Below are 21,154 nucleotides of genomic sequence, written 5' to 3'. Positions count from 1 at the left end.
CCGTGTGAAAACATTTCCCTTTCGTCCCTTTTAAATCTTTCCCTTTTCTCCTTAAAGCTATGTCATCTATGTTTGCACTCTCCTATCCTGATGAAAAGACCTTGGCTATTCACCCTATCCATGCCTCACATGATTTTATAATCTTCTCTCATGTCACCTCTCAACCTCCTAGACTCCATCTGATACTAACTTCAAGAACAAGCATTTAAAGATAAGCACTGCAAATTTTAAACAATGTTAAAAATGACAGGGAAACAACACTCAGCCCGAACTTCATAATGTGATAGGTTTCTCTCCAGGTTACAATACTAATGCAGCATGGAACTCTTACTAGTGCCAATAAGACATCAAGCTCCTGAATTCCTTGTTCGAAAAGGGGTGATGATCTTTACAGCGAATACGTATCTCTGGCCAGATCTCTGTAAGGAAAGGAATTCTTATACCACACGGTCAGCGTGTAGGGACCTTTAGCAGAGTGAGGTGAAGGCTGAGTATACTTTTTGGATTTTGGATCACAGTGTGAATTCAGTGCGAAGGTGGGGAAGTGATTTCAATAAGGTTTACTGCAAGGAGGAAACTTTGTAGAATGAGATGTGAGTGGGAGGTCGAGCCACACTGAGACCAGAGGCAAAATACCAGCACAAAACGCAACTTGATGCTAGTGCAGGGAAGATTGAGTTGATCAAAGAGCTTCAGGTGTAGTGGGGAGGGACCATAATGTGAGAGAATGTGCTCTGTAATTGGAGAGGGAGAACCTGGAAACAGGAAGGGGAGACGAGCAGGGAAGAGGATGGAGCAGCAATGGAATGGGTGTCTGGGGCCAATTCAGGAAACACAGCTGACATTTATGCCCAGCATCTGCTTCTGCTCCCTGAAATAAACATCCAAACCCGGACCTACACTAACGCTTATTAAACTGTGATTGAATAGTATCCTTGAAAGGTTTTGACAACCATGGGTGGTTCATCTCCTTATCGAGTCCTTCTTTTTGAACAGAAACTATAATTTCTGAGCGTTATGGGATATCTGCTTGAATGTCTGACCGTGCATACACACTGACCTTCCTCTAGGTCTATTTCAACATCCCGCGTCAGACCAAAAGTGAGACAGAAATCCTCAATTTAGAAGCTGACCCCATTGTCCCAGTTTCTCCGTCTCTGTTATTTCTGTTTGATGATGCCACATTCCAGTGAGCTGCCTCTGATGTGACCTCCTTTTCCTTCAAACCGGAAATCCCCTAACTCTCGTGGATTCGGCCTTTAGCTGTGACTGTCCCATCGCCCACTGTCTACCCTCACTCCGTCCCCTCCTTCCCAGAACAATGATAGACCTCCCCTTTGTCCTCACTTCCTACTGCTCTAGAATCCGCATTCCCAGAATCATCCTCCGCTATTTCCACCACCACCTGGCGGACAGCACCATCAAACACTCTTCCCCCCCGTCCAATGTCTGTATTTCTCACGGACCTCTGTGACAACTTCCATCACCCCAAGCACTTCCCCACTCTCCCCATGGCACTTTCCCGTGCAATTGCAGAAGCTGCAACAATTGTGCATTCACCTCTTCCCTCCTCACTGTCCAAGGCCCCAAACACAACATCCAGGTGAAGCAACATTTCACTTGTACTCTTTCAATCCAGTCTCCTTTATTGCTGCTCACAATGCAGTCTCCTTTACACTGGGGAGACGAAACAGAGATTGCATTGTGGAACACTCCCACTCTGGAGGAATAATTCTGACCTTGTCATTGCTTCCCATTTCAATAATATACCTCGCCCTCATGTTAACTTTTCATTCCTGGGCTGCTGCAAAATCTCACCAAAACAGAACCCAAGCTCATGTAACACCTCACTTTATACTTTGGCACGTTACAGCCTGTAGGAGTTAATATTCAATTTCATAACTTCACAGCCTGAACCCATTATGGCTGTCCTCCATTTTTCATGCATTCTCCCGCCTCACCTCCTTATGACCTTTTGTGATTGTGTCCTCTTTATGTCCCACTCAACAGAGAGATCCCATTTCCCCATTCACATCTTAATTTAAACCCATTTAGCATCATCTTCTCGTTCACCACTGCTAAAAGCCGGTTTGACTTTTGCCATGCCCTCTTTTTCCCAACACCTCTCACCTCTCTCAAGGGATTAAAAATCCCAGTTTCCAATCCTTCTCTGTTCTGAAGAATTGTCACACTAAACTTGCAACACTAACTCAGTTTCTCTGTCTCTGCAGATGCTGCCACACCTATTGAGTTTCTCAAGAAATGAATAGGCACAGAACATATTTTCAATTAAACAACCAATTATGGATACTGGAAAGAAAAATGCAACTATTACTTGTGAAACTGGGAGCTTTGTGGAAGTGTCACTGGACGTGAAAAGTCAACTTTACATTCACTCCACAAGATATTGCCAGACCTGCATTGTTTCTTCAGCAATATCTGTTTTGAGCAAGTTCCTCAGACGTATGTCAAAGCTGCTCGAACGCCCTGTCTGATATGGAGCGCTGTCACCGGAAGTGGACAGTAACATTAGTTGCAAACATTCATTGGCTCTGAAACTACACATCACTGACACTACAAAGCTCTTACTCATGGCCAGGGAGAGGGAAACAAATTTACATCAAACACAGATGATGATATTAAGAGAATGGAAAAAAAATCAGGTTAATATGTTAAAGGCTTTAAGGAAGGCAATAAATTGGAGACAATAACATCACGGAGATACCCTCAGTGGGATGAGAATATGAAAATAGAAGTGCTACCAAATCAGAAACCAGGTTAGGTCACTGAGTACAGTGCTGATGTGTGAATAAGTCTCGATGTGCACTGGGGGACAGTCAGTAGAATTGAATTGCAGATATTGCAGCTCAAACGGGGCATTCATGTGTCGCTGTAGATCACAGCAGCAGCAGAATTGTATTCAATCATAATCTGTAACTTATCCCCCAGGATAATCCGTCAGTCTACCATCACCATCACGCCAATCTATGGTTCAGTGATGACTGTCGGTGAACATGCCAGAGTCAGAACTATGTGTAGCTAAACCTTATGACAACCCAAAGTCCTATTCAGTGACAGTGATAGTGACACACCCTTTCTTCTGTACACAAATCCTCCTAAAATGAATGTCAACACACCATTTACCTTCCCCCACAATGAAACAATCAGAGGAGCATGGACTCTATTCCCTCAAAAAAAAAAGTATGATCTACATGAGTCCTAATTTCTTACATGAACTCCATAGCCAGAAATGTTATGATACTCCAAGTGTTGGTTCAATTACTGTTTAAATGTTGTGAGATTACCCATCAGAACTACCGTCTCAGGAGGTTTATTCCTGACCCAACACCCTCTGGGTGAAAACAATCCTCAAATCCTCTCTAAACTTCAAACCCTTCACTTTGCTCTAAACTTCAAGCTGCTCGTCTTGGTCCTTTGACTAAAATGAACAGCTGCTGTCTATCTCCCCCTTCCATGCTCCACGTAACCTCATCCTTCTGAATCACATCTCCTCAGCCTTCTCTGCTCCAAAGTAAACAACCAAAACTTATCCAGCCTCCTTCCATAGCTGATATCTTTCATCGCAGAGATCATCCTGGTAAATCTCCTCTGCAGCCCTCCAGTGCAATCACATCCTTCCTGTAATGTGGTTCCCAAAACTGTACACAGTATTCCATCTTGCCTGAAACACAGTCCTGTATAACTCTTACAATCTATGTCTCGATTAATTAAAGCTCTGCTAACAGTCGCATGTGACTTCTTACCTAACCTATTACCCTGTCCAGTCTCATTCAGGCATGTGTGGCAATGCACCCTCTGAGCGACCTAGTGTGCTACCATTCATTGAGTACTCCCCTGACTCGTTCCTTCCTCCAAAGTGCATTACCTCATATTTATCAGGGTGACATTCCATCTGGCATTGATCCATCCATCTGACCATTCCATCCGTATTTTCCTACAACATCAGACTTTCATCCTCACTGGCAACCACCCGGCCAATTATTATATCAAACATACACTTATTTGTCGCACACTCCCTCCCCCCCCCCCGCCTCCACATACACATCTATATCATTTATGAACACCACAAATAATAAGGAACACAGCACTGACCCCTGTGGTACACCAGGGGACATTGGTCTCCAGTCACACAAACAGCCTTCTCCCACCAGCCTGTGTCTCCTGCCACTAAGATAATTTCAGTGCCACTTACCAAGTTACCCTTGATACCATGAGATTGTAGTTCCTTTATCAGTTTCCCCCGAGAGGATTTGTCAAAGGCCTGGCTAAAAAAAACAAATAAATGACCTCTCTGAAATAAATCAAAAAAATTCGTTTGGTATGACTTCCATCTGATGACTTCACGCTCACGACCCCTGATCAAACATTGAACAGAATGAGTCCAATCAGCCATTCCTTCATCTAACACAGCAATTGGAGTATATCTTTTACAGCTTTTTGCCTGTATCACGGGAATTGAAATAGAGTGTGCGGTTTATAGAAAGAGAAGTTCTTAGAATAACCAACATCACGAGGGAATGGAAAATATTGGGCAAATTTTTGGGATTGAAAGCAAATTGTTAGATTCTGGTATGAAGGAATTAATAACTAGATATTTTCAAAGTCAAGACACGATCCATGACAGTTAACATAGTATTACGAAGGATCAGTCATGTTTGAATGATTTGACTAACACTTTAAAAAAATGTGATAAGCAAGATGGATAAAGGGGATCCTATAGATGTATTATATCTGGACTTCCAGAAGCAATTGCAAAACGTGCCTCAAAAACGATTAACATGCAAGACAAGAGCACATTATATTATGAAGAAAAAAGTGCTTGGAGAGAGGATTGGCCATCTAATAAAAGACATGATATGAAGGTGCTGGTTACGGACTGAGTTGGACAAGGCCAAAATCCACATGAAACCAGATTATAGTCCAACAGATTTATTTAAAAACTCTAGCTTTCTGAGAGCTGCTTCTTCACAAGGTCTTAGCGAGAGACGAAGAACTTAGGGATAGGATTTATAAGGAAAAAGACCAAAGCGTGTACAACTCATGCGCTTTAATTGAACACACCTAAGATGGCTCTTAAATCTTTAATCAATTAGAATGAAGGAGTAGGGTTTGTTTGATTAATATGCAAGTGTCCGCTTTTCTTTCATGCCGTTGCCTGGAGATACCTTCAGGTATTATCGATGGAAAGGTGGTAACCCCTCTCGTCAGACAATGCATTTCAGGTGAGGGGTCTTGTTTGGAGTCTGTCAGTTTCTTCATCTGGAGTCAGATTGGGTTCATTTGCAAAGAAGAAGGCGGTAAATACCACATTGACCAATTGTCTGTGAATTGTATGTATTTGGAACAAAGCGGATTATATATGCAAATACAAATGAGCAAGTGCAAATTCACCCCATAAATGTGTATATATACGCATGTGTGTGTGTGTGTGTGTGTGTGTGTGTGTGTGTGTGTGTGTTTGGGTGTGTATTTGCGACCGTGTGTGTGTTTGTGCCTGTGAAAGGGAGAGAGGGTGTGTGTGTTTGTGTGAAGGGGAGAGAGAGAAATAGTATGTATGTGCGAGAGAGAGTTGGGGGATGTGTAAGTGTGAGTGTGGAAGGGAGAAGAGGGTGTGTTTATGCATGCATGTGACACAGCGGAATATGTATGTGTGCATGTGATAGAAGGAAAGTGTGAAGTTGTGCGTGGGGCAGATAGAAAGAGTGTGCATCGGTGTGTATAACGACGAAAGTGAGAGTGTGTGCTTGTCCAGGCTAAGACAGAGACAGATACGACAGATTTTTTCCCCCACATACACTCATTTCGTGGCTTCAGAGCTGCCACTCTCTGCTGCCTCTGCTCCATTCTGTGTTCATGTTACAGACCCAGGTGCTTTAACTACAGTCCCCATGCTCCTTCCAGATTTGGGTCACCAAATCCTCAGGTCTTCGTGAATGTCTGCCGCAGCCCACAGCACAATCTCCAGCAAAACCCAGCCCCTCCACTAACTTTTCAATAACACAAGTCAGTCAGCAGCCCCTCAGCTACAAGTGATTTAAGGAGGCAGCGCAGACCCTAACGCTTCTTAATTTAAATGTAGACATGAATTGGATGTTCCAGATGTGTTGCGACTGGTCAAACCACTCAACTTTAAGCAAAATGTCATCCATTCAAACGCTCTAGTTAAAACACAATCAAAGAGAAGAACAAGTTGGGACAGCTTCTCTATTGGAACAATTCTGCAAACATTCGATACAGTGCCTTAACTGTGATAATACAGAAACATACCATAGACATACCCCTTGGCAGAAAGGTAAATTCAAACACAGAATCTTACGTGCAGTTCTTCAATCCAGGAGGAAGCCGCTTCAAGAGAGTTTTCAGAGAGAATAGCAGCTGGGGATCATGTATCGAAATGTCCAACCTTTCTGGGACCCAAAGCTGCTTCTGAATACTGCAGAGAAAAACAAACCAAGAAGACCTGTTCTGGGACAGCTGGCCACTGCCCTTCCATTTTTCCCACCGTTTAAATAAAACCTAAAGGCCTCCTCAGTTATTTACTTCAGCTGTTGTCAGTCGGCAGTTTGTCACGTCTGCCTTTAAGACCTCTCTACAAATAAAAGCTTCAGGAGAAAAATAACCATTTTGAAGTGACAGAATGGTCACAACTCCCCCTTTGTAAAAAAAAACGAACCATCAATATACAATGATGGCCTCATTTTAAACTCGTTATTCTTACTGTTTTAGTAGACTGCAAAACATATATATTGCATTTACACTAAGCAGGCAAACATTCGCAACTCCATTCTATTTCAGTCAGTTTACGCCTGCCACAGAACGCCTCCGTCTTTCTTCATCCAAATTCAATGGCCACAATAATGAAGTCTATCTGAACAGACCAGAAGTTTTCACCTCACATTTCTCCAAAAGCGTTTAGGCGTTATGATCGTATATAAGTTTGTCTCAGGCACGTTATTTGCAAGTTAAATGCTGAATCGTTGTAACGCCAAGACCAAGCTCAAGGCCTCCTTTCCATTGTGAAATATTTCTGTTGGTGGTTTCACCGGACACTCCAATCAGACGTTACATAATGGAGCAAATCTCATCTCTCCAATAGCCCTTCTCAGTGATTTGTCTCAACTTAAAATATTTAAATGCTTCTGTATTTCGTAATGTTGTAGCCCGTTTACCTGCTGCTCTTGGCCTATGCCAGTAAACCTTTCTCTTACAGGTATATATTTTAAGAAGATTTCGCACATTCTTCTCAATCCCTCACAGAAGCCAAACATTGATCTATGGACCAACTGATCATCATAAGCCATTTTAGCTTTTAATCTTGCCATGTTAACTCTCTGAGGAGAAAGTGAGGACTGCAGATGCTGGAGATCAGAGCTGAAAATGTGTTGCTGGAAAAGCGCAGCATGTTAGGCAACATCCAAGGAACAGGAGAATCGATGTTTCGGGCATAAGCCCTTCTTCAGGAAAGAGGAAATTGTGTCCAGCCGGCTAAGATAAAAGGTAGGGAGGAGGGACTTGGGGCAGGGGAGTTGGGAATGCGATAGGTGGAGGGAGGTCAAGATGAGGGTGATAGGCTGGAGTGGGGTGGGGGCGGAGAGGTCAGGAAGAAGATTACAGGTTAGGGAAACGGTGCTGAGTTCGAGGGATTTGACTGAGACAAGGTGGGGGGAGGGGAAATTAGGAAACTGGAGAAATCTGAGTTGATCCCTTGACATTGGAGGGTTCCCAGGCAGAACATGAGGCACTCTTCCTCCAACCGTCGTGTTGCCATGGTCTGGCGATGGAGGAGTCCAAGGACCGGCATGTCCTTGGTGGAGTGGGAGAGACACCCGGACCAACCAACCCAACCACACCGTAGCCCAACACTTCAAATTCGGGACACCACCCACGCCCTCCACCTCCTCCATGATTTTCGCTTCCCTGGTCCCCAATGCCTTATCTTCACCATGGACATCCAGTCCCTGTACACCTCCATCCCCCATCATGAAGGGCTTAAAGCCCTCCGCTTCTTCCTTTCTCGCCGTGACAATCAGTACCCTTCCACTTACACCCTCCTTCGACTGACTGAACTGGACCTCACACTGACCAACTTCTCTTTCTCATCCTCCCACTTCCTCCAAACCAAAGGAGTAGCCATGGGCACCCGTATGGGCCCCAGCTATGCCTGCCTCTTTGTCGGATATGTGGAACAGTCCATGTTCCGCAGATACACTGGCCCCCCTCCCCACCTTTTCCTCCACTAAAGAGATGACTGTGGTGCTCCCACGAGGAAGTTGAACAGTTCAACCACTTTACCAACACTTTCCACCCGACCTCAAATTCAGCTGGACCGTCTCAGACTCCTCCCTCCTCTTCCTCGATCTTACAATTTCTATCTCAGGTGACCGAATCGACACAGGCATTTACTATAAATCGACCGACTCCCACAGTTAAATCGACTACACTTCCTCCCACCCTGCCCCCTGTAAAAACGCCATCCCGTATTCCCAATTCCTTCATCTCCACCGCATCTGCTGCCAGGAGGAGCAGTTCGAAAACCGTACCACCCAGATGGCCTCCTTCTTCAAGGACCGCAATTTCCCCCCAGACGTGGCCGACGATGCATCTCTTCCACTTCCCGCTCCTCCGCCCTTGAGCCCCGCCCCTCCAACCACCACCAGGACAAAACCCCACTGGTCCTCACCTACCACCCCACCAACATCCATGTCCAGCGTCATTTACGCCACCTCCAAAAGGACCCTACCACCAGGGACGTATTTCCCTCCACTCCCTTGTCAGCATTCCAAAAAGACCACTCCCTCCGTGACTCTCTCGTCAGGTCCACACCCCCCACCAACCCAACCTCCACTCCTGGCACCTTCCCCTGCAACCGCAAGAAATGCTAAACTTGCGCCCACACCTCCCCGCTGACTTCGCTCCAAGGCCCAAGGGACACTTCCATATCCGCCACAAATTCACCTGCACCTATTCACACATCATCTCTTGCATCCGCTACACCCGATGTGGCCTCCTCTATATTGGGGACACAGGCCGCCTACTTGCGGAACGTTTCAGAGAACACATCTGGGACACCCAGACCAACCAACCCAACCAACCCGTAGCCCAACACTTCAACTCCCCATCCCATTCCACCAAGGACATGCCGGTCCTTGCACTCCTCCAGCGCCAGACCATGGCAACACGATGGTTGGAGGAAGAGCGCCTCATCTTCTGCCTAGGAACCCTCCAACCACAAGGGATGAACTCAGATTTCTCCAGTTTCCTCATTTCCCTTCCCCCCACCTTGTCTCAGTCAATTCCCTCGAAATCAGCACCGCCTTCCTAACCTGCAATCTTCTTCCTGACCTCTCCGCCCCCACCCCACTCCAGCCTATCACCCTCACCTTGACCTCCCTCCACCTATCGCATTCCCAACGCCCCTCCCCCAAGTCCCTCCTCCCTACCTTTTATCTTAGCCTGCTGGACACACTTTCCTCATTCCTGAAGAAGGGCTTATGCCTGAAACGTCGATTCTCCTGTTCCTTGGATGCTGCCTGATATGCTGCGCTTTTCCAGCAACGCATTTTCAGCAATTTGAACTCTCTACTCTCACACACGAGTACTCACGACTGCAGGAAGTGATTTTTTGAACTCCTCCAAAGTAAGAATCCCTCTAAGAATGCCATAGGTTTGCTCTGCTTTTAATATCCTTTCTCACATTTCAAAATTACTTTGTTTGATTTTTTTCAAACTTAATGTACATTTAACCAGGGATCCTTTTTTAGATTCCTTAAAGGCTGTCTGTCGGCTTCTGGCACAAGATCGTATGCGCTTCAGATGACTTGCTTCACCTCCTCATACTGTCCAGATACCTCCTCCTGAAGGGATACAATAACATCACTCCTTACACCTACCAGCTTTGTTTGGATCAACTCAATCTACATGGTCACTGGCCACCGCATTCGTTTAACGACTTTCTCAAATGAAATTAAAAAGGCTTCCACATCCTTCTCATCAAATGTAGACAATGTCTGTATATATTTAACCAGATCACAATCAGGTCTTTGGCTACCATAGAGTTGCTCATCCTCACTGTCATAGAACATGGAAGATAGAACTTAGAAAAGTACAGCACAGAACCATTACTTCCGCCCAGGATGTTGTCCCGACCATTGATCGTCATGTAAGGTAAAGCTAATGTATGAACCCTCAAATTTCTGTGACAAGATGCATGTCTCTTAAATATCCCCGAGTAAAAACAATGACTGCAGATGCTGGGAATACATTCTGGATTAGTGGAATAGCACAGCAGTTCAGGCAGCATCCGAGGAGCAGTAAAATCAACGTTTCGGCAAAAGTCTTTCATGAGGAATACATGCAGAGAGCCTGAATGGTGGAGGGATAAGTGAGAGGAGAGTGGGGGTGGGGAGGGAGTAGCATAGAGTACAATAGGTGAATTGGGGGAGGGCATGAGGGTGATAGGTCGTGGGTGGGGAGGGTGGAGTGGATAGGTGGAAAAGAAGATAGGCAGGTAGACAAGTCATGGAGACAGTGCTGAGCTGGAAGTTTGGAACTGGGGTGAGGTGGGAGAACGGGAAATAAGGAAACTGTTGAAGTTCAAATTGATGCCCTGTGGTTGAAGTGTTCCGAGGCAGAAGATGAGGCGTTCTTCCTACAGGTGTCTGGTGGTGAGGGAGCGGCGGTGAAGGAGTCCCAGGACCTCCATGTCCTCGATAGAGTGGGAGGGGGAGTTGAAATGTTGGGCCACAGGGCAGTATGGTTGATTGGTGCGGGGGTCCCGGAAATGTTCCCGAAAGCGCTCTGATAGTAGACCGCTTTGGGAACAATGGATACAATAAATGATATTGGTGAATGAGCAGGTCAAACTTGGATGAATCCGGAAGGTTTCTTTAGGGCCTTGGATGGAGGTGAGGGAGGAGGTGTGTGTGCAGGTTTTGCAATTCCTGCGGTGGCAGAGGAATGTGCCAGGATGGGAGGGTGGGTTGAAGGGCGGCGTGGACCTGACCAGGTAGTCATGGAGGGAACGGTTTTTGCGGAAGTTGGAAAGGGGTGGGGAGGGAAATATATCCCTGGTGGAGGGGCCTGTTTGGAGGTGGCGGAAATGTCGGCGGATGATTTGGTTTATGCGAAGGTTGGTAGGGTGGAAGGTGAGCACCACGGGCGTTCTGTCCTTGTTACGGTTGGAGGGGTGCGGTCTGATGGCGGAGGTGCGGGATGTGGACAAGATGCGTTGGAGGGCATCTTTAACCACGTGGGAAGGGAAATTGCTGTCTCCAAAGAAGGAGGCCATCTGGTATGTTCTGTGGTGGAACTGGTCCTCCTGGGAGCAGATACAGCGGAGGCATTGGGAATACAGGATGGCATTTTTGCAAGAGGTAGGGTGGAAAGAGGTGTAATCCAGGTAGCTGTGGGAGTTGGTGGGTTTGTAAAAAATGTCGGTATCAAGTCTGTCATCATTAATGGAGATGGAGAGGTCCAGAAAGGGGAGGGAGGTGTCAGAGATGGTCAGGTAAATTTAATGTCAGGGTTGAATGTGTTGGTGAAGTTGATGAATTGCTCAACCTCCTCGCAGGAGCACGAGGTGGCGGCAATGCAGTCATCAATGTAGCAGAGGAAGAGGCGGTGAGTGTTGCCGGTGTAGTAACGGAAGATCGACTGTTCTACATAGCCGACAAAGCGACAGGCTAGAGGCCATATGGGTGCACATGACTACACCTTTGATCTGGAAGAAGTGGGAGGATTCGAAGGAGTAGTTTTTAAGGGTGAGGACCAGTTCAGCCAAACGAATGAGTGTCGGTGGAAGAGTACTGTTGGGGTCTTCGGGAGAGGAAGAAACGGAGGGCTTGCAGGCCCTGATCATGGCGGATGGAGGTGTGGAGGGATGAGACATTGGGGGCCGTGGAAATGGAAGTCTTGGAGGACGTGGAGGGCGTGGGTGGTGTCTCGAACATATGTGGGGAGTTTCTGGACTAGGAGGAATAGGACAGTATCGAGGTCGGTAGAAATGAGTTCAATGGGGCAGGAGAATGCTGAGACAATGGGTCAGCTAGGGTGGTCAGGCTTGTGGATCTCGGGAAGGAGGTAGAACTAGACATTGCGGTATCCCCGGACCATAAAGTTGGACGCTGTGGGTGGGAGATCTCCTGAGGTGATGAGGTTCCGTATGGTCTGGGAAATGATGATTTGGTGATGGAGGGTGGGGACCTTCATCCCCTCCCCCACTCACCTATTGTACTCTATGCTATTTTCTCCCCACCTCCACCCTCCTCTCCTTATCTCTCCACCCTTCGGGCTCTCTGCCTGCATTCATGATGAAGGGCTTTTGCCCGAAACGTCGATTTCGAAGCTCCTCGGATGCTGCTTGAACTGCTGTGCTCTTCCAGCACCACTAGTCCAGAATCTGGTTTCCAGCATCTGCAGTCATTGTTTTTACCTATTGAGCTGCCTTCCAGAGCCACTGCACCAGCCGTTTGAACTGTTGTTATCTGTATACCCTCCAGCTGACGCTACAACACGCCTCATGTCTGTAACGACAAACAGACAACGCAGCTCTTCCTTTTATATCTGACAGCCTCCCCGAGGTATAACTCTTATAGTTCCTCACAATATCTCACCTCCTCCATTCCTACCTGAGCTAGAGAGCTCTAAAATGCCTTTATTCTTGTTTAAACTTCTGATCACCTAAACTCTCTCCCTTTTTAAACTTGTAACCCCGTCAGCTTCTGTTACTCTCCATATAACTGAAATCAATGACAGCACAGGTTCCCTTCCTTAAATCTCTATAATTGCAATGGTTGTGTATACTAAATTGGCATTTTTCAGCCTCCTTATCCATCTCCGGACTTCCAGCCCCTACAATCCCACTATTTGGAATGCTCCCATTCTCTGCACCTCCTCATGTCCTGAGGGTCCTTGAACACCACCATTGCTCCAAAAGTTTATAGTCCCCACAGTTACTGCAAGTCTTCTACCTCTGTAACATCCAACATTCTCCACTACCATACAATACTTGCTGGCTGTCAATTAACGTATGTTGAAGTCGACACATCTCTGTAAGCCGCTCAGAAAAAGCACTTTAGACTCTACAAATCTCCATCATGAACAATCCACCATCTCTCTATTTCCTTTGCCTTCTTCAGTGCCTGCAACTCTCGCTGTAACTTCTAGTAACCTCCTTTAGTTGTTGCAGATCTGCCTAGCTCCCCAGAAAACCTATTTCATCCCCTACAGCTCGCTCAATCACTGTAACACCCTCTGCTCTGTCTAATCCTCCTCTTTTCCACTGCTTTCCAGGCACAACAGCGATACTGCAAGAGAGCAGTGCTGAATGGGATGTTATAAATCTCAACTGAGGCTTGAGGCTTACCATTACCTGGGAGTCACAAGGACAGATAACCTAAGACAGAGCAGCACAGAGCGGGAGAATACAAATCAGCAGCGAGGATCGAGGCGACTGGGACTTGGATTTGGAGAAGCAGCAGAGCAGGAGGCACGAAATCAGCACCGAGTCACAGAGGGAGTGACCATGTGAGGGAGCAACTTGGAGCAGCAGCATGAGGCTAACATACCTGGGAGTTACAGAGGCAGCAAAGTGTGAGGATATTAATCAGCACTGAGCATCGACGCCGAATCGTGCCTGGGAGACACAGAGACGGTGACCCTGTGAGGGAGTAGAGTGGAGTCGGAGCTGGAGGGTTACACGTACCTGGCAGTCACAGAGACGGTGACCCTGTGAGGGATCAGAGTGGAGTGGGAGCTGGAGTAATTATGTACCTGGGAGTCACAGAGACGGTGACCCTGTGAGGAAGCAGAGTGGAGTGGGAACTGGAGGATTACACATACATGCGAGTCACAGAGATAACTTTCTGCTGCTGGGACCTGCCTGCACTGAGTTTAAAAGAACGACAAGAGCCATCACAGAAAAGGCTGTAAGTTCATTGGCAGATAATACACCGTTATTAGCGACAGTCAGTAAATTGATAGAAGCAAGCAAATGTATTTTTTCAACTTCTGAAAGAAGGGTTGAACTCAGAAATAAGAGGGAGATGTGAAATTCTGAGCCAATATTATACATTACCCTCAGTAAGGCACAGTTAAATAAGGCAGTTATCCATATTGTTGTTTCCCTGATGGTAACTTTATTCTGAGTAATTAATTAAGTTACTCTGAACATGTTGCATTTTAAGACATGACAAGACATGTTTGTCAGATGGAAAATCTGTTCTGTTCATTGGGAAGCCATAGCCCCTGCTGGTGTCCTCGATGAACACTGGGTCTTGGAGCTCAGACAGTGAGTGGAGACTCTATGGGCCATCTGTGATGCTGAGAGTTAGGTGGATAGCACACACACAGAGCAGATCACCCTTCAGACATGACAGCCGAGAAGAAGAAAGGGAATAAGGGACTAGACAATAGAAGAGAAACATTCAAGGAATGTAAGAATATCCTGATATCTCCCTCCCAATTCAGTTTCCTGGTTTGGAAGCTGCTGAAGGTGCAGGCTGCTCAGGGAAGGGCAGTCGGAGCCATGTCTGTGGCACCACAAGCAGCCTGACTGTACGGGGGTGGGGTGAGAGAAGGAAGGAGGAGCAATAGGCACAGGGGAGTTAAGAAATTGAAGAAGGTGTCAGTGTTTCTGTAATTCCAGGATAGTGGGGTTAAGAATATCACGGTGTCTGCAGGACATTCGTCTGGGGGACAGTGAGCAGTCAAAGAACATGTCCATGTTAGTAGCAACGACCTGGGTAGGAAGGGTCAAGTGGTCTGGGAATCATAATTTAGGGAGCAAGACGGATGGTTAGCAAGCGGGACCTCAAATGTAGCAATCCCTTGGTTACTGCCAGTGCCGTGTCCAAGTGAGATCAGAACTCGGAGTTTTAGGTAGATGAGAGTGTGACTGTAATGATGATGCAGCAGGAAGGGCTTCGGATTCCTGGGACATTGGGGCTGGTTCTGGGAAAGGCAGCAACTGTACAAACTGGATGGGCTAACGTGACAGAGCTGGGTCTGAATGTCATAGAGGGTGTGTGGGAGGGGTTGAAAATAACTTCGTGTGTGCTTAGGATCCAAAAAGGAATAGTAGAGGAGACTACCAGGATTCTCAATATAATGGGAGATACAGTTGGTACTAATTTACAACAACAAGTTTATCAGTGGAAGATGGAGTAAGAAAGAAAGCCTTAATCTGAGGTACTCTGCACGGACATGAATCCTCGGAATTTGGGAGAGTAACAGATGCACATTGGTGCGTGGAAATCTGATGTACTGATCACCAAGAGCTGGCTCAAGAATGGCAGGACTGGGTGTTAAATATTGCTGGATATAAAGGATTCCAAAATGCTAGAAGGGAAGGGAAACGAAGAAGGGTGAAGTACTGGTTTTAATTAGCGTTAGTTAAGGAGTCCAAGAGAAACAGGTTCCATCAAAGGACAGAATGAATTTGGCTGGATCTACAGAACACAATGTGTACAATTACACTGTGAGGTACAGTGTGTCGGTCAGCAACCATTGGAAAGGATGGAAAGAATAAATATGCAGGATTATTTGAGAGCGATGACAACACTAAAGATTAGTTATACTGTGAAACTTAATTTATGCAGATATTGACTGGGTTAGTGTTGGTGCAGGGTCATGAGGGGCCAACGTCCCTGGATTACATGGAGAAGAGCTTACTTCAGGAGTATGTGGCCATCCCAAGACAGCATGTACTGTTGGACCTTGTCCTTGGGAAAGAGATGGGGCAAGTGGCTCCAGTGTCAGGAGGGGAATGTTTTGGGGTACAGCGATCATTTTACTGTAAAGTTCAGGATGATGGTAGAGAATGATGTGCACAACTGAGAGTGAGAAACATTAATTGACTGAGAGCAAACTTCAATGTGGCAAGAATGAAGGTGGGAAATTTTCAACAAGGCCAGTGAAACCTGAGCTTTAAATAGTGTGAACCAGGTCAGATGGAGCTGTCATTATGGAGATGGGGCTGCACTGTGACCAAGACAGACCTGGATAATCAAACATTTTCCCATTTCTACAGGAAGGATAAACAGGCCAACACAGTGAAGCAGCATTGTGTATAAAGGATGGGATCAATATTATTGTGATGCTAATCAATTTACACACTGATCCTCCCTGCCCTCACCCCTCATCCCTGCGTATTGATCCGATCAGATATTGGTAACCTTTGAAAACTTCAGAAAATAGCACAGTATAGAGGAGATGACTCTGTCCACTGTCTGCACTGGACAAGATGTAATGTTTTTTTTAAAGCCCGAGTTCAGTCTGCCTGGAAAGTGTGGGACTTCAGGTGCAGACCCCGGCACCTATTTAAAATGGTTTGAGAGTTTCTGCCTCTACTCCACTTCCATGTGTGACTCCCAGATCCCGACCATAAACTGCGTGAAATAACAACTTCCTCACCACTTCTCCAATGTTTCAACCAATTAAATTAAATGTTCGCCACTGGTAACTGAGCTCTCCAACAGGAACAAGCTCTCCAATTGTACATTCTCTCCTTCTCTATCCAGGGTCCTGACAATATGTGCACCCCAATCAAATCTCCTCTCAGCATCCCCCATTCCAATCTTTCCCCATAACTGCACTTCCACTCTCACAGGGTAACGGATCTCCCCTATACCCTCTCCAATCCAATTCCATCCTTCCATGTGATGGGGTGACCAGAACTGCACACAGTCCCCAAGCTGTGACTGAATTCATTCTTCATATAGTTCCAGCATAAGCTTCCTGCTCTGACGTTCTGCACTTTGGCTGATAGAGGAAATGGTGCCATTTGCTCCATTAACGAGAATATTAGTGTTTTCAGCGACCTTCATTTACCTGCCCACACATTCATATTCTCATTTATTGTACATTCCTTTCTATTGTTGATGTCCCTAAATGCCTTGCCTTGCACGTCTCTGGGTTGTTTGCTCCATTCACCTGGAACCCATAGTTTCTGTTTTTAAACAGTCTGCCATGGCATCTCTCGTCAAATCCAAGTAAGTCACAAGCAGTTACAAGTTACTGCCTCAAAACGATAACAGTCAGATTAATTACACACGATCTTCCTCGAACAAATCCAGACCGACTATCCTGGAGTGCGTGGGACTTCCTCAGTGACCGTTTATCCACTGTCTCAGAATTCCAGCTGCGAACTATTCAGTCAGTCCCTTGCTCCACATTAAACAAAGCTACAGTGTTAGCCATTCTCTAGTCCTCCGGCACCATCCCTGCATCCACGCAGGATTGGATAATATAGGTAACTATAAGGCTGGGGATTTTGCCCGGCTCCTTTTAACAGTCTGGAACATTGTGTTTCACCTTTTTGAGGATTTGAATCCCCTGTATAATTCTCCGCTCTAAGTTTGTTGCTCCCAATGTTTCACACTGCATCCCTATTTTGGTTCAGACATACTAAAGACTAATCCACCATATGGTTTGGTCAAGTCTCATTTTTGTCGGGTTTCATGGAGGGTTTCTCTCCACCAGGTGAAGTGCATTTTCTCATGACACCATCCCCAATCTGCCTCATTAACTACCTTCCCTGGCCCCGTGGTCTTCCTCTCATCTGAAAATAACGCAATGATTTTTCCTTTGGTCATAACAACTGCCCTCTACTTGGATATCCCAGAATGCACCAGCAGCCCTCTTCCAGAAGAAGAAAAAGTCATTATACTCTTGGTTTGTCAATCCGAAACTGGCCTGGAAATGGCAGAGGGGGTAAAACTGGACAAGCCCCTGAGGTTCTGGTGGATGGCATGGTGCAGGAGAGGGACATTATCTTCCTCCAGGACTGACAGGCAAGCCATGACACCAGACCCTGCCAGCTTGGTACGAGGCTGACCCCTGGGTCAGTGAAGTACCAGTCTTCTGGGTGAATGCCCAGCAGTGGAGGAAGGAAATCCGTGACCTTCTCCACTCCACCAGGTAAGTGCCACCATCTGGACTTTGTGACCTTGCCCCCACTCTCTCTCTCTCTCTCTCTCTCTCTCTCTCTCTGTTACTGCACCCACCTCCCACCAAGGCTCATGTTCTCCCACTCTCACTGAATGCAGCACCTTCTCTCGGGCTCTCTCTAACCTCTTCCCTGTGCCTCTCCCCAACTCTGCCTGGTGTATGTGCTGCCTACGCACTCACTCAGGACACCTCGCCATCTTTCCCCAGCTGTCCCAGCACTAACAGCTTTATCAACTACTTCTGTCTCCCTTAATACCTCTTGCTAATTTTCACATTTTAGAAGGAACCATCCCACACTCGAGTAGAATGAGCCAAGAGGGATAGGGGTCTCCTCCACATTCAGCTCCTTATCTCCTCACAGGGGAAGGATCCTGACCCTAACAACCACGAGAGGCTGACTGACCGCGTCCAAGCTCCCGGACTGGGATCTGAAACTCCCCCTGTCTCACTGTGCTGGGCACCATGACTGACCGTGTCCAAGCTCCTGCACTGGGATCTGAGACTCCCCCTGACTCACTGTGCTGGGCACCACCACTGACTGGGTCCAAGCTCCCGGACTGGAATCTGAGACTCCTCCTGACTCACTGTGCTGGGCACCGTGACTGACTGTGGACAATGGTATCAAGTTTCCTGGGTTTGTGTCTGTGCTAAACACCAAGACAATACCGCAGGCGGGTGAGCCTGGTAGCTCTGGCTGCGTGGAAACGCTGCTGAGGGCAGGATAAGGGAAGGCATAATACTGTCAGCGTTCGAGACAGCTCAAAGTGAGTTTATACAGACACACAGTGAGCAACCCAGAGGGACAGACCATGAGCTGGATGTTTGTCACTTAGCACAGTGTCCTTGCAGCAGCATTGAGTGTGTACAAACACGGAGTGAGCAGCCCAGAGGAACAGGCCATGAGCTGGGTGCGAGATCCTGAGAACAGTGTCCTTGCTGCAGCATTGCGTGTGTACAAACACGCAGTGAGCACCCCAGAGGGACAAGCCATGAGTTGGGTGTGTGTCCCTGAGCATAGCGCCCTTGCAGCAGCATTGCAATGAGAGCTGTCAGTGCACCCTGAGCTGCAGCATTGAAATACAGAAGCATACTGTCAGTGGGTCAGAGATCTGCTCGGACGGCACGGTGAGGCTGACATGTGTCAGATGCCAGCATTGGTGGGTAAGTAGTACATGCAGCTTCGGTCTGTGCAGTGTCCCCTGAGACGCTGGTGTCCACAGAAGCGAGGGCCATGATGGCATCACCAGGTACTAGCTCTAACATTCATGTCAAATTCTCCATATTGAATTTCCCCACAATGGGAGGGAGGACATGAACCTGCAAATTAATGAGGAGAGATCTAATTGAATGTGGCTACTGGTTATCAGGCGTTATCAATCAGCAATTGGCCACTATATTGCTGAAATCTTGTCTTCAACTGTACAGCACAGGAATAGGCCTTTCGCCCCCCTGCCCCCAAGTTGCAGTTACTTGATTCCTTTAGAAATTATAAAATGTTGTATATCATTATATTCCCTGCTAACTCATGTAAATGTCAAGATATCATCATTGCTGTAATATCTTCTTCTACAGCCTCCGTTATCAATGCATTCCAGGCATTTCACATTCTGTCTGGATCAGAGAAAAGAAAAAAACTTGCTTCTCATATATCCTTTAAAATTTCCCCTATTTACCTAAAACTTATGCCTAGGAGAAAATGAGGACGGCAGATGCTGGAGATCAGAATTGACAAGTTTGGTGCTTGAAAAACACAGCAGGCCAGGCAGCATCCGGGGAGCAAGAAAATCTACGTTTCAGGCATAAGCCCTTCTTCAGGAATGATTCCTGAAGAAGAGCTTCTGCCCGAAACGTCGATTCTCTTGCTCCTCGGATGCTGCCTAGCCTGCTGTGTTTTTCCAGCACCACACTTTTCAATTCTAAAACTTATGTCACCTAGCAATTAATATTTCTACTCTGTGGAACAAAATACTCCAACTGTCTATTCTATCGATACCTCTAATAATTGTGTATACCTGTAACAGTTTCTACTTATGTCTAATATCTTCCAAACCAGACAACATCCCAGTAAATGTTTTTTCAAACCCTCTCCAATACCTTGACATCCTTTTGCTGATCTGGTAATCAGTCCCGCACACAATATTCTAAATGATGCCAAATATAACTCGATCCAGCTGCAACATGACATGACAATATTTCCCTGTGTTGCCACTTTCAGGGAACTATGGAGCTGAATGCCCAGATCCCTTCAATGTTGAAGCCAATTAGAGTTCTTTCATTTATTGTACATTTCTCTCCTGCAGCAGACTTTCTCAAAGGTATCAACTCGCAATTGCCCATATGAAATTACATCTGCTTTTTCTTCATCCAAGTCTCCAGCCTACGTATATCCTGCTGCATCATCTGCCAATCATCCTGACTACCCACAACTCCCCCAATCTATTCACGCATATCCAGACAGAAGCAAAAAACACCCTAACACCACTACTGACTGCTATGATCAAGCAGTTCTCTGTGTAATGTTACTGACTGATCGCTGATTCTATTGCACATCACCTTTTCTTATGAGCCTGTTGTAAGGAACCATATTAAAGGCCTTGCAGAGGTCCAGATGGCTAACTTCCAGCTCCATGCCCTCATCAATCACTTTTGCCAGTTTCTCAAAATATTCAATCGCGTTTGTGAGACACACTTTTCCCCAAACAGAGCCATGTTGCCCATCGTAAATAAGTCCATATTTTTCCAAATGTGAGTCAGTCCTATCTCGAGGAATCTCCAATGTTTTCCGTACCCCATTGATGTAAGGCTCACCTAGCTGAAATTTCTGGGATTATCCGTGTTGCCCGTCTTCAACCAAGGAGCAACATTGACTATTTTCCAGTTCTATGGAACCTCTGCTGTCACTGAAGCGCAAAGTGTTTGCACAAGGTCTCAGCAATTTACTCCCTCGCTCCCCTCAGTATTCTGGGATTAATCCCATCATTTCCTGGAGACTTGTCGACCTTCATAGATTTCAAAACACCCAACACAGCCTCCATTCTTAATATCAAAATGACACCGATTATCAGCATATCCATCTCTTGACTCATCACCCACCATGTCGTCCTCCTTTGTGAATACCAATACAAAATATTCACTAAGGACTTCACCCCCTTCCTCCAGCTCAACGCAATAATTCCCTCATTTGTCC

This window comes from Chiloscyllium punctatum, chromosome 21 (genome assembly GCF_047496795.1).
Source record: "Chiloscyllium punctatum isolate Juve2018m chromosome 21, sChiPun1.3, whole genome shotgun sequence".
NCBI classification, from domain to species: domain Eukaryota; kingdom Metazoa; phylum Chordata; class Chondrichthyes; order Orectolobiformes; family Hemiscylliidae; genus Chiloscyllium; species Chiloscyllium punctatum.
The sequence above is the reverse complement of the archived record's forward strand: the minus strand, read 5'-3'. Positions refer to the sequence as shown.